Raw genomic sequence first — 13,280 nt, 5'->3', positions numbered from 1 at the left:
AGCCCTTCCATTCTCCTGCATCTAGATGGTAATATGCAGTTTCACCACAAACCCACACCATTCCTGGTGCACTGTCTAAGTGTGTGAATGGGCATTCAAATTCCTCAGCTGTCTTGTTGAGATATTTGATGGTACAATTACTACTTCGTTTTTTGATTGATCAAGAGTAATTGTATTTCTACAATCAGACATTCCTACTATGTTTCTGCCTGTTTTGGAACATACCCATAATTCTGCGGGATGAGCGTGTACATGAAATGTAGGACCTTGAAAAGGTTCTCCTGTGTACGAACAGTTATAGTCTCGAATTAGTGATTCTGGTGGTCTCCCTTCTCGAATATTCAGAGCCATTTGTATTATTAAAGACATTTGCTTTGGCATCTCACAGCTACCTTTATTATTTAAAAGTATGTCTGCTGTAAGCTCTTGTGTTCTCCACATTGAGTGGAACTGTAAACTTACCCAACAATCTCTCCAACCTCATCTGCTACTACTCTTCTCTGCAGTAAGGCTAAGGCGCATGCGTAGTTACCCCACATTTGGCTTTGGCAACTCTTACTTCTTTTGTCTCCTGGTTGAGATTAGAGCCCATGAAGAAATCAATATCTTGAGATGCTTCTCCTTGTTTATCAGAGCAGCTGTGAATCGCGCTGGCACTTAGCTCTCTAATTATTTCTTTCACTTCTTCTTTTGCTTCATGCTTTTCTGGTGGTTCTACTTTAATTCTCACTTCCTGATATCCGTCTGTACCGGCTAAAACCCATGCACAATAATAAAGACCTTCATCTTGTAATGTAACATCTTTTATGGTAACATTCATTATCCATGCATAACTTTTCTTATAGGTTTTACCCATAATTGAGGGAATAAGGTGTTCAGGAATAACCTTGTTTCGTCACAATAGATACAGCGGTTTCCTCCCCATACTGGCTTATGTTGCAGCTCTACAATCTTTATCTCAAACCTGGGGTCGGTGCCTGTGGCTTCAGGGCCATAATACGCAATTACCTGCGACCACCCACAAGATCCCTTGCAGATGTACAGACTTTTTCCAAACTGTTCCCTGATTGCTTCGGTATTATAATTTTCCCCCCTGGTTAAAGTAATTGGGTCACAAAGGAACTTGTACTACTGCCTGCCCTAATGGTGACCGCAAGCGGGTCATCATCAGGGTAAAAACTACTGCTATCTCTAAGGGTGACATCATTATCAGCATGTTTCATATTTACATTCAAAATTTCTCATTCACTTCTCGTTTTGGCAGTGCCTCGAGAGTTTAATTTCCCTTAAATTTTACTTCTTGACTGAAAATTATACCAGTGATTATTATACTTATTAGGAGTAGAATGATCGTTGTTCTGCGCAGTCCACACATCCCTGGCTGCCTATAAGGGTGCCATGGCCTGTTAGGGTACATCATTGCAGATGTGGGCAACTCATTTTGCTCACTACTAATTCTCCTCCTTCTAGCATAAAAGTGTACAGAATTAGGCTACCTGGCATTGGGCATTGCAACACTACTCTATTTGGACGTGGGGCGATTTCTAGTGTCGTCTCTACTGATTTAAGAATATCTGGCCCAAACACAATAAGGGCTTCTGTAATTGTGCACCCAGTATAAGAATTGATATCTAAGAATTCCATAGAAGATCAGTTCTAAGGATAACAATCTCTTTTTAAGGATAAAATTTGGCCCTCAATGCACTTCAGGGGAAGCTACGGAGTCGGCACTGTTGGCTCAATGGGCCTTCTATCTTCTTGCTTTGGGTGGCCCCCACCTCACGAAAGGTAGTTATTTCCTCAGCTTAGTCAGTGCTTTCTCCACCCTGAGGTGTAGTAAGGTGAATCCCCTGTTGAGATTCTATGTAAATTGGAGCTTGCCTGCTCTCCTGTAGACACAACTTCAGTCTGGAAGCGTGTATCCACTGTGGCTGGTAGTCCGTCAGAACTCCTGTCCGTGTTATGGCAATCACAGTCGCAGGTCCGTGGTACTTTGGTTCTCCAACCTTTGTTGGCTTCAGACTTCTCACCAAGACTTTTTGTCCTGGAACAAAGTTATGAGTAGGCTGTTCTGAGGCAAGAGAAAGACACAAAGAAACATCACCACATATCGAATTTAACTTTTCGACTAGGGAAGTCACGTAGTCCTCCTGGATCACCTCCAGATCACCTAAAGAAGAAATACCAGACCGGCCTTTGACCCACGGGGTCGGGAAAGGTCTACCCATTAGCACCTCGAAAGGTGACAGTTTTGTCGTGGAAGATGGAGTCATTCTCATTTCTGTCAAGACTGCGGGCAATAAATCAACACACTTTCTTCCTGTTTCGAGTACCGCTTTTGTTATGCGTGTTTTAAGTGTGCGATGGCTTCTTTCCACGACTGCTGCACTTTGCGGATGGTACGGAATATTAAATGCCAATCAATAGACAACGCTTTTGCTAAGAGCTGCGTAACCTTTGACGTGAAACTCGTCCCGTTATCCGATTCCAAAATGGAAGGTATTCCCCACCTGGGTACAATCTCCTTCGTTAAGATTTTTACCACTGTTTTAGCATCTTCTCTCGCGCATGGAAATGCTTCAGGCCACTTTGAGAACCGATCAACGATTACCAAAAGATATTTCAAATTACCTATTGGCGGCATGTGCGTAAAATCAAATTGTAGATGTTGAAAAGGAGCTTCCGGATGTGTCAATGCATCGTGCTTAGCTGATTTGTGCGGATTTACCTGAGCACATGTTAAACATGCATCCAAAATGAGCTTTGCAGTCCTATGAACATCAGCAATGCAATATAATCGATTAATTGCTTGAACTACTTTTGCACAACTGGTGTGAGATAATCCATGGTAATGTCTAATTAGGATAATTAACCCTAATTTTGGTAGCGCTATCCTACCCTGTTCATCCCTTATGATCCTTCCTTGTCAGGAGCACAAACATTTTTGCTCCAATGTTCTAAGTCTCCCTGTGTTGGTTGACTTTGCAGGATTTTGATGTCAATGTCAGGTACATTCGTTATGTGCACTGTCATTGCTATCTGTGTTTCATCCTTTTGATGAAATGGCGATTTAATCTGAGTTTGAGCTGCTGCCTTTGCGGCTTTCATCAGCCCTTCTGTTGCCTATAGCCTGTTCATCCTCCCCTGAAGCATGACCCTTGACCTTCACTATGGCCATTTCGAGCGGGAGCTGAACTGCTTCAGTCAACTGTCCTATCAGATTTGCGTGTGGCTATTGGCTTTCCATCAGCAGTTGTGAAACTTCGTGCTTCCCACATTTTGGCATAGTGGTAAAAAACACTCCACGCATACCTGGAGTCAGTGAAATTTGTTACTCTCTTTCCTGTCATCAGCTCACAGGCCCGTATTAATGCTATCAACTCTGCTGCTTGAGCTGAATTGTAGTCTAGAGCAAAAGCTTCTTTTACCTCTCCTGACTCGGAAACCACAGCGTAGCCACAGAGGTAGACACCGTCAGATGGCTTTGAACAAGACCCATCAACATAAATCTGTTCCCTCCCTCTAGGGGCGTATCCAACAGATCGACCCTAGAAGAATAAGAGGTAGTCAGTTCAAGGATGCAATCATGTTCTACATTAAAATCTGCCATGTCTACCATACTCAGCAAAGCAGGATTGATGTTTGCTGTTGGTTGAATGCTAAGATTCTTTGTTGCCAACAGAGTAGCCTCATACCTGAGCGTCTTTGCGCTGTCATATGTTGTGTTTGCATGTTGTGTAAAATTGCACCAACCTGATGGGATGCATATAATGTTAAAGGGTGTGACAGCACAGTTTTCTCAGCCATCTGTACAATCAGAGCAGCTGCCGCCACAGCACGAAGACATGCTGGCATACCTGTGACTATGGTATCTAATTTCTTAGACAGGTATGCAACTGGCCTATATGCCGACCCATGCTGTTGCAAAAGGACCCCCAGAGCCGCACCCATTGACTCCCTGACATGCAAGTGAAAAGGCTTGGTGTAGTCCGGCAGACCCAATGCAGGAGCTGTCGTGATCGCTGTTTTCAAAGCATTGAAATGTTCATCGGCTTCCGCAGTCCACTCCAACGGTGTGTTTTGGCGGAGCTTTGTGATCGATCAGACCCCTCAGGTGCCTATCGTGAATCGCGCAGTCAGGTATCCACTGTCTACAATAGTTAATGAGGTCCCAGAAAGCTTTGTAACTGCTGCACTGTTCGTGGGGACTTAACTTTTCTGATCAGCTGGACCCTGTCTGTAGAGATTGCTCTAAGACCCTGCATCAGCACATGTCCTAAATAGGTCACTTTAGTTTAACCCATTGCAGTTTGTCCTTTGAGGCTTTGAACCCCGTTTCAGCAAGTACATTGCAAACAATAACAGACGCTTTTTCACAGTCCTCCTCCGTCTCCCCCGGACACGAGGATGTCATCTGCAAACTGAAGAACACAAACTGATGAAGGCAGATCAGTTCATTTTTGCCAAAGTTCTGTGCACTGCTGCAGAAAAGACAGCGGGTGAGTCTGCGTAGCCCTGTGCAAGGCGTTTCCATGTATACTGCTGCCCCTTAAATGTAAAAGCTAACAAAGGCTGAGTATCTGGGTGTACAGGCACAGAGAAAAAAGCTGCACACAAATCAATTACTGTGAAATACTTGTGCGAATACGGCACTGAATTCATCACAGTCAAAACATCAGGCACAATTGGTGCAAGTGGTATGATTACTGATTTACCGCTCTTAAATCTTGAGTTAATCTCCAAGTTTTCCCATCAGCTTTCACTACAGGATTAATTGGTGTGTTATATGGTGAATGTGTTTGTTTGAGGACACCCTGTTTGACAAAATTTTCAATCAATGGCGCAATACCTATCTCCTTATCTTTAGACAAAGGGTATTGTTTAATGTAGACGGGCTTGTTTGTTTTTAATTTAGCCTTATAGGGTTCCATGTCAATGAAACCAGTGTCATCCTTGAACTGAGACCATAGCGAAGGATTAATCATGGAGTCCACCCGTGTGGGCACGCTGCCACCCGAGACAGGCGCTTGTGAACCGGCTGGCTGTCCACCTGTTGGCAAAGGATCGACGGATGCCTGTAGACTAGACAGAAAAGAAAAAACAACCTTGTTATCAGTAAACTTAATGTCCATGCCTAATTTATGCATCATATCGCGACCTAAAAGATTTAATGGAGCACCTGGAATAATTGTGAATTTGTGTAAAAATGGTTTAAGACCATCAGCGTCAACCTGTAATGGAGGTGTGACCGCACAGGCAATGTAAGTTCCAGAAATTCCCACAGAGTGAATAATTTGATTAGTAATAGGACCCTCATAACAATTGACGTCATAGATGAAGCATCTGCTCCTGTATCGAGCAGAATGTTTGAGACTGCCCATTTATCTTAAGGGAAAAATAAGGCAAATCCTCACCATTGTTTGAGAATGTTAAGGTCATCATACATAAATCAGAACTGACGTCACTCTGCGGGCAAACTCTATGCCTGGTTTGAGTGCCAATGGGTTGCATATGAATTTCTAGTTGTCTCATCTCTTCCCTGTGGCGCGCGCTGCTGTGTGTGTGTATCGCCAGAAATAGACTGGGTGTGAGACATAGTTCCGCAATTGCCTGCACTCTCGTTTATAGTGGCCTTTTTTTCCACAATGAAAACAGATTATTTCTGACTTCCTCTTTTGGCTAGAGTATGGCTGCTGATGATACTCAAGATTGTGCGCATTATTTCGTTGTTCGCGATTTTCAGTATTTCTTTTTCCTTGAAAGCCTGAAAACATTGTATTCTCAGTTTTAATCGAAAAGCCGCCCGAAGCGTCGAGCTCTCTGATACGCTTACCTAGGGCCTCCAGAGTCATTTCATGCAGGTTTGAAGTTGTGATCCTAATCAATTGCGCTTGTTTTGCAGACATATTATTCAACAAAGTATTAACAAACAACGACTTTAGTTCATTATTTATTGGCAATTTGGAATCTTCAACCCAAGCTTTCTTAAAACGCACAAAGAATAGAGCAGCGGATTCTTTTGGTCCCTGCTTCGTGCCGGCAGCGAACGATAGGTCCTGCAGACTGCCTAAGCGTGCGTCAAGAAAAACTCTCAATTCTTTGAAAAATGCTTCAACATTTGCGGAGGTTTCCCAGAATAAATCATGTGGGTTTGCAGCCGTACCGCTACCTGTGATTCTGTCATGTGCGATTGACAATGTGGGACATTTTTCTATGAACATTTCTTCAGTTACATCTTTCTCTAGTGTTCTCAACAGCACCGCTCGGAAATCAGCACCTGTAAAATGCGAATATTTCGTATGAGTTTGCAAGATCGATAGATATTTTCCCGCTTCCTGTGGAGAAGGCAAGCTTTTACAAATGCTTCCTATCAGACATTCGTATCTGGTCTAACATTTATCGTGTTTCCAGCTCTGACCCAAACCATTGAATTTTGTATAGCTGCGTCAGAGTTAGCAGCAATCAATTGTTTCGCCGGTTGTTTGGGCGTTGTCATCTCCACCCTAGGATTTTGGGCTGTAGTGTTAAATTTTGCGGAAGCAGCTTTTTTTTTTGTCGTCAGTGAGGGTGCAGAGGGAGAATTATGATTTTGGCAAGGGACAGAGTATGGAGGCGGTTTTTCTAATAGACCCCGATTTTGGTTGGCAACATACGCAACAATTTTTGGTTTTTCAGGACCCTGGTCCCAGACCTTTTTCATATCTTTCCATACGGCATAAGCTTTATTCATGTATGGATAATCCCACAATGGGTCTCCCCAACCTTCTTTTACCATTCCCTTTGCCAAAGCCATATTTTCATCAGAAAATGAACCGTCCCTTGGATAGGGAATATCCATTTGCGTTTTCATGCCCTCTGACCATCCTGCGAGATTGCTAACATATGGATCTGTATAAAACCCTTGATTATTTCTGTACATAAATGCGACTGGCGTTTCGCCCGGGCAGTGGCCTTGAAACAGAACTCCCCATCTTACACAGACCAAACTGGTAGTGATAAAAACAATACAGACAAAAATAACAATAGCAGCAAAACTCTTCGTGTTCGATCGACTGACAGTTCCAACAATATTTTGTATATTGTATTGTGATCTGGGGTGATATAAGTTCACCTTCTTTTTCCTGATAACATTATTCCAATATACACATGAATTGTGATAATTAATAATAATTTCCTCAATTTTAATACAACCTTTGAATAAATTAATCCTTTTTTTTTTCAAGTAAACATCAAACAGATGTTTTCTGACTACAAAGCCGTTTCCCCTGAGTTCCAAGGCTGACACCGCAATCCCAAATTACAGTGTGATCAGGACTGCATCACCCTTCATATTCGTGCATTAATAATTAAACTAATTACTGTTGCCAGCTACGCTGTCACAACAATGGGAAAGTGAATTCCCACTAACATGAATCGAAAAACCCTATTTCGTCTCTACGAAATTTTAATTCACAAGAATCCTACAGGGTAAGCGTTAGATTTCTGTAAGTCAATAAAAGAACTGTATAGAAAAACACTTACCCCTTTTAATGTAGGTATGTTCCCGATCGCCGGTGCGCTTGCCTCTCATGTATGCTTTGGTTTCTTGGTTCTAAGATAGAGATTCCCCCCCCCTTTTCACAGACGAGCCCCCAATCTGTAAGATTATTTCTTACTTGTCCCCTAAGTCTAAATTCAGTTATTCTAAGTTGAAGAAACTAGTCGGTTGAACCTTCAGAGTTTCTGGATCCAGGAGACCAAGAATGACACAGACACAGAGTGCAGTTCAATCAGAGTCCAACTTTATTGTATTAAGGGACTACTATTTATATACATAAAACAGGAAGTAACAATAAGACATCACATTGATCATGAACTTCAATGTCTCCTTATTTGGCATATATTTTAGTTCCCTGTTCTCCATCATCTAGAACATTCAAGGACAGTATGTCATTCTGGTAATCCTGTGACCAGAATCATGTCATGTCATCGTGACCGTTGTTCAGACATGTCCCTGGAGATGTATTCAGCATGAGAAAGTTTATATGTGTGACTTCACAAATACTGTTATCAGTTTGTAGGTTATATGAGACAGTATGATATTCTGACTAAGATCATTTAAAACAGTATAGGCCTACATATTCTCTTAACTAGGTCAGCACTTGACCTTAAGTAACCTTAGACATAATACATGAACAATAATCATTTTAATACATTTCACACAGTATATGAGCTATCAGATTAATATTATTATTAGTTACTAAGTGGGAACACAGACGATATCCAAATTCTCACAGTAGTATTGAGTCTTTGCAAAGGAGACATCAGCAGAGAGAGAAGAGAGCAGAGACTGATAGAGATCTGAGGTCAATGGATTCTTTAGATTTGTGCAACTTTCTCTCAGCAGACCTGAGTGTGGCGCAATGCTCGAGGAGAACACCTGATTACCCGGGGGCAGAAGGAGATGCACGAGATGGCCTAGATGTAAGGGGGCATAAGCTGTCTAAGCAGGAGGTAAGTGTGGAGCAAAGAGTATCAGTGTTAGTGTCCAAGAGAGAGAGCTGTTCAGAGGGAGGGAGCGTGGCGGAGACAGCATATGATAAGCGGGTGGGAGACAGTGTACGTAGGTTGCTTCAGAATGTGACCAGTGGGGAGGCATGTGTGTATACTCTGCACAGCACCAGTTGCGTCTGACAACGGGACGCTTCAGGTGCTCTAAATAGAAACTTGAATTAACATTTTGCGTCCTAGGATCGACAGGATCCCCTGCCCAGTGGCCAGATTGTTGTTATCTGGTAGAGTGCTTTTTTTTAAAACTTTGTGACATCAATTTAAGTCCAAAAAACAGGGTAATTATGTACTGACTAGATAATCTCTAATTCTCAGAGACTACAGCAAGATCAGACAGCTGGTTCTGAGTAATGGTGAAGTCATACAGAGCTCAACTTGCAGTTGTTTGATGTTAATCAAACAACTCTCATTCAGGCACAACAAGGGACTGAAGATGGAGAAATATAATATTCTGCTGTTAACTTGCCTGCCTCCATTCCTTATGTTCATGTACCTCTCCCACCAGTACAGCTGCACCCCTGCTGCCCACCACAGCCTTGCCTCAACATCAATACCACTTGCCTCAAAGTACAGCAGGACAAGCAGTGGTCAAGATGAACTCTGCAGCTCCGGCCAGCACACCATTTTCTACAGTCTGTCTCCCCGGGTGCCAGCTCAGATGCAATTGTTCCCTCAGCAGACATCTCAACCTACCCTGTCCCTTTGCCTACTGTCTCCGGCCCCAACCCTAAAAGGGACCAGCTTGTGTATATGGTTTTGACCCCACAAGTCTATTCATCCAAACGGATTTCTCTGCTGAGCTCCTTTCCTCCCCATCACCTGCCCGGAGGCCTTACAATCAAAAGTTTACAAAATTAAATGCTGGCAGTCCCAACATCCCCGCAACAAAGACAGTTGCCACAGCCAGTATCATGGTTACAGTACTTTCTATTCTAATTCCTTTCATTTTAAATTTGATTGTATGATGTTGGGTATTTTTTCTCAAAAAAATAAAAAATGCATACATAAGAATATAGTAACTCTATATACAAAACATACGTGTTAAAGTATATAATAACTTTATATACAAAAACATACGTGCGTAAGTGTCCACTGGTGCAACAAAGTGATAGAAATGTTTCTCGCATTGCTGTGTAACTTGAAATGAAGTTAATTATTATCTATCCATCCATCCATCCATCCATTTTCTTCCGCTTTATCTGGGGCCGGGAAAGCTCATTTCGGCCGCCGGGATCTTGTCCTTTCGGTCATGACCCACAGCTCATGTCCATAGGTGAGAGTAGGAACGTAGATTGACCGGTAAATCGAGAGCCTCGCCTTGCCTTTTCACTCAGCTCCTTCTTCACCAAGACGGACTGGTACAGCGACCGCATTACTGCAGAAGCTGCACCTATCCGTCTGTCAATCTCCGTTCCATCCTTCCCTCACTCGTGAACAAGACCCCAACATACTTGAACTCCTCCACTTGAGGCAGGAACTCTCCACCAACCTGAACTGGGCAAGCCACCTTTTCCGACTGAGAACCATGGCCTCGGATTTGGAGGTGCTGATTCTCATCCCAGCCGCTTCACACTCGGCTGCAAACCGTCCCAGTGCATGCTGAAGGTCATGGTCTGATGGGGCCAGCACGACAACATCATCCGCATAGAGCAGAGTTGAATTCTTGTGGTCCCCAAACCCGACACCCTCCGGCCCCTGGCTGCGCCTAGAAATTCTGTCCATAAAATTATGAATAGAACCGGCTTCAAAGGGCAGCCCTGCCGGAGTCCAACCCGCACCGGGAATAAGTCTTACTGCCGGCAATGCGAACCAAGCTCCAGTCGTACAGGGACCGGATAGCCCTTAGCAAAGGGTCCCGAATCCCATACTCCCGGAGCACCCTCCACATGATGCCAAGAGGGAAACAGTCGAATGCCTTCTCCAAATCCACAAAACACATGTGGATTGGTTGGGCAAACTCCCATGCACCCTCCAGCACCCTGGAGAGGGTATAGAGCTACAGTGTTCCATGACTGGGACGAAAGCCACACTGTTCCTCCTGAATCCGAGGTTCTATCATCGGCCGGATTCTCCTCTCCAGTTCCCTTGCATAGACTTTCCCGGGAAGGCTGAGAAGTGTGATCCCCGATAGTTGGAGCACACCCTCTGGTCCCCCTTCTTAAAAAGAGGGACCACCACCCCGGTCTGCCAGTCCAAAGGCACTGTCCCGACCGTCACGCGATGCTGCAGATGTTGTCAGCCAAGACAGCGCCACAACATCCAGAGACTTGAGGTACTCAGGGCGGATCTCATCCACCCCGGTGCCCTGCCACGGAGAAGTTTCTTGACTACCTCGGTGACTTCAGCCCAGGAGATGGACTAGTCCGCCTCCGAGCCTCAGCCTCTGCTTCCTCAATGGAAGACGTGACGGCGGGATTGAACTCCCATGCGCCCTCCAGCACCTGGAGAGGGTATAGAGCTGGTACAGTGTTCCATGACTGGGACGAAAACCACATTCCTTGAATCCGAGGTTCTATCATCGGCCGGATTCTCCTTTCCAGTTCCCTTGCATAGACTTTCCCGGGAAGGTTGAGAAATGTGATCCCCCGATAGTTGGAGCACACCCTCTGGTCCCCCTTCTTAAAAAGAGGGACCACCACCCCGGTCTGCCAGTCCAAAGGCACTGTCCCCGACCGTCACGCGATGCTGCAGATGTTGTCAGCCAAGACAGCGCCACAACATCTAGAGACTTGAGGTACTCAGGGCGGATCTCATCCCCCCCGGTGCCCTGCCACCGAGGTGTTTCTTGACTACCTCGGTGACTTCAGCCCAGGAGATGGACTTGTCCGCCTCCGAGCCCTCAGCCTCTGCTTCCTCAATGGAAGACGTGACGGCGGGATTGAGGAGATCCTCGAAGTATTCCTTCCACCGCCCGATGATATCCCCAGTCGAGGTCAACAGCTGCCCACCTCCACTGTAAACAGGATTGGTAGGGCACTGCTTCCCGCTCCTGAGGCGGCGGACGGTTTGCCAGAATCTCTTCGAGGCAACCGATAGTCCTTCTCCATGGCGTCACCGAATTCCTCCCAGGCCCGAGTTTTTGCCTCCACAACCACCCGGGCTGCCATCCGCTTGGCCTGTTGGTACCCGTCAGCTGCCTCGGGAGTCCCACAACCCAGCCAGGCCCGATAGGACTCCTTCTTCAGCTTGACGGCATCCCTTACTTCCGGTGTCCAACACCGGGTTCGGGGATTGCCACCTCGACAGGCACCGGAGACCTTACGGCACAGCTCCGAGTGGGCGCGTTGACAATGGAGGTGGAGAACATGGTCCACTCTGACTCAATATCTCCAGACTCCCTCGGGATCTGGTCGAGGCTCTGCCGGAGGTGGAAGTTGAAGATCACTTGAGGGGGATTCGGCCAAACGTTCCCAAAAGACTCTCACAGTACGTTTGGGTCTGCCGAGTCTGTCCAGCATCTCCCCCGCCATTGGATCCAACTCACCACAAGGTGGTGATCAGTTGACACTCCGCCCCTCTTTCACCCGAGTGTCCAAGACATACGGCCGGAGGTCAGATGAAACAACCCAAAGTCGATCATCGACCTCCGGCCTAGGGTGTCCTGGTGCCTTGTGCACAGATGGACACCCTTATGCTTGAACATGGTGTTAGTTATGGACAAGCTGTAACTAGCACAGAAGTCCAATAACAGAACACCACTCGGATTCAGATCAGGGGGGGCCGTTCCTCCCAATCACGCCCCTCCAGATGTCACTGTGGCTGCCCACGTGGGAACTGCCCAGCAGAACGACGGAGTCCCAGTCGGAGCGCTTTCCAGCACCCCTCCCAGAGTCTCCAAGAAGGCCGGGTACTCTTACACTGCCATTTGGCCCATAGGCGCACACGACAGTGAGAGACCTATCCCCAACCCCGAAGGCGCAGGGAAGCGACCCTCTCGTTCACCGGGGTATACTCCAACACATGGCGGCTGAGCTGGGGGGCTATAAGCAAACCCACACCAGCCCACCGCCTCTCACCATGGGTGGTGAATAGTCCATCCTCTCAAGGAGTGTGGTTCCAGAGCCCAATCTCAGGCTCCTTCCCCACCAGAAAGATTACGTTCCATGTCCCTAGAGCTAGATTCCGCGTCCAGGGATCTGGTTGTGGAGGCCCCCGCCTTCGACTGCCGCCCGATCCACTATGCACTATGATAAAGTGTGATTATCTATACATAGTTACAAATTTTTTTCTCTATTGAAATTTTAATAAGTATATATATTTGACCGTATGACATTCATGCTTGGAAAAAATTATGAAAAAAGTACCAAATTGCCTACCACAGTTATGCAGATGACACTCAGATCTACACAGCCCCCTCACCCGATGACTACAGGCCTATTGACTCTTTGCCAGTGCATTGATGAAATTAACAGCTGGATGTGTCCAAAACTTCCTTCAGTTAAATAAAAACAAAACTGAGGTCATTGTTTTGGTAACAAGGATGAAACAAACAAGGTAAACACAAAATTTGACTCAAGAGGTCTAAAGACACAAGTAAGGTAATAAATCTTGGTGTTTTTAGAGTCTGACCTTAGTTTCAGCGGTCATGTCAAAGCAATAAGAAATCAGCGAACTGCCATCTCAGAAACAAAGCCAGAATCAGATATTTTGTCTCAAAACCAAGATTATGAGAAACTAGTTCATTGCTTTCATCACCAGCAGGGTGGATTACTGTAATGGACTCCTTATAG

The sequence above is a fragment of the Triplophysa dalaica genome, chromosome 5, assembly GCF_015846415.1.
Source record: "Triplophysa dalaica isolate WHDGS20190420 chromosome 5, ASM1584641v1, whole genome shotgun sequence".
Lineage (NCBI taxonomy): Eukaryota > Metazoa > Chordata > Actinopteri > Cypriniformes > Nemacheilidae > Triplophysa > Triplophysa dalaica.
The sequence above is the reverse complement of the archived record's forward strand: the minus strand, read 5'-3'. Positions refer to the sequence as shown.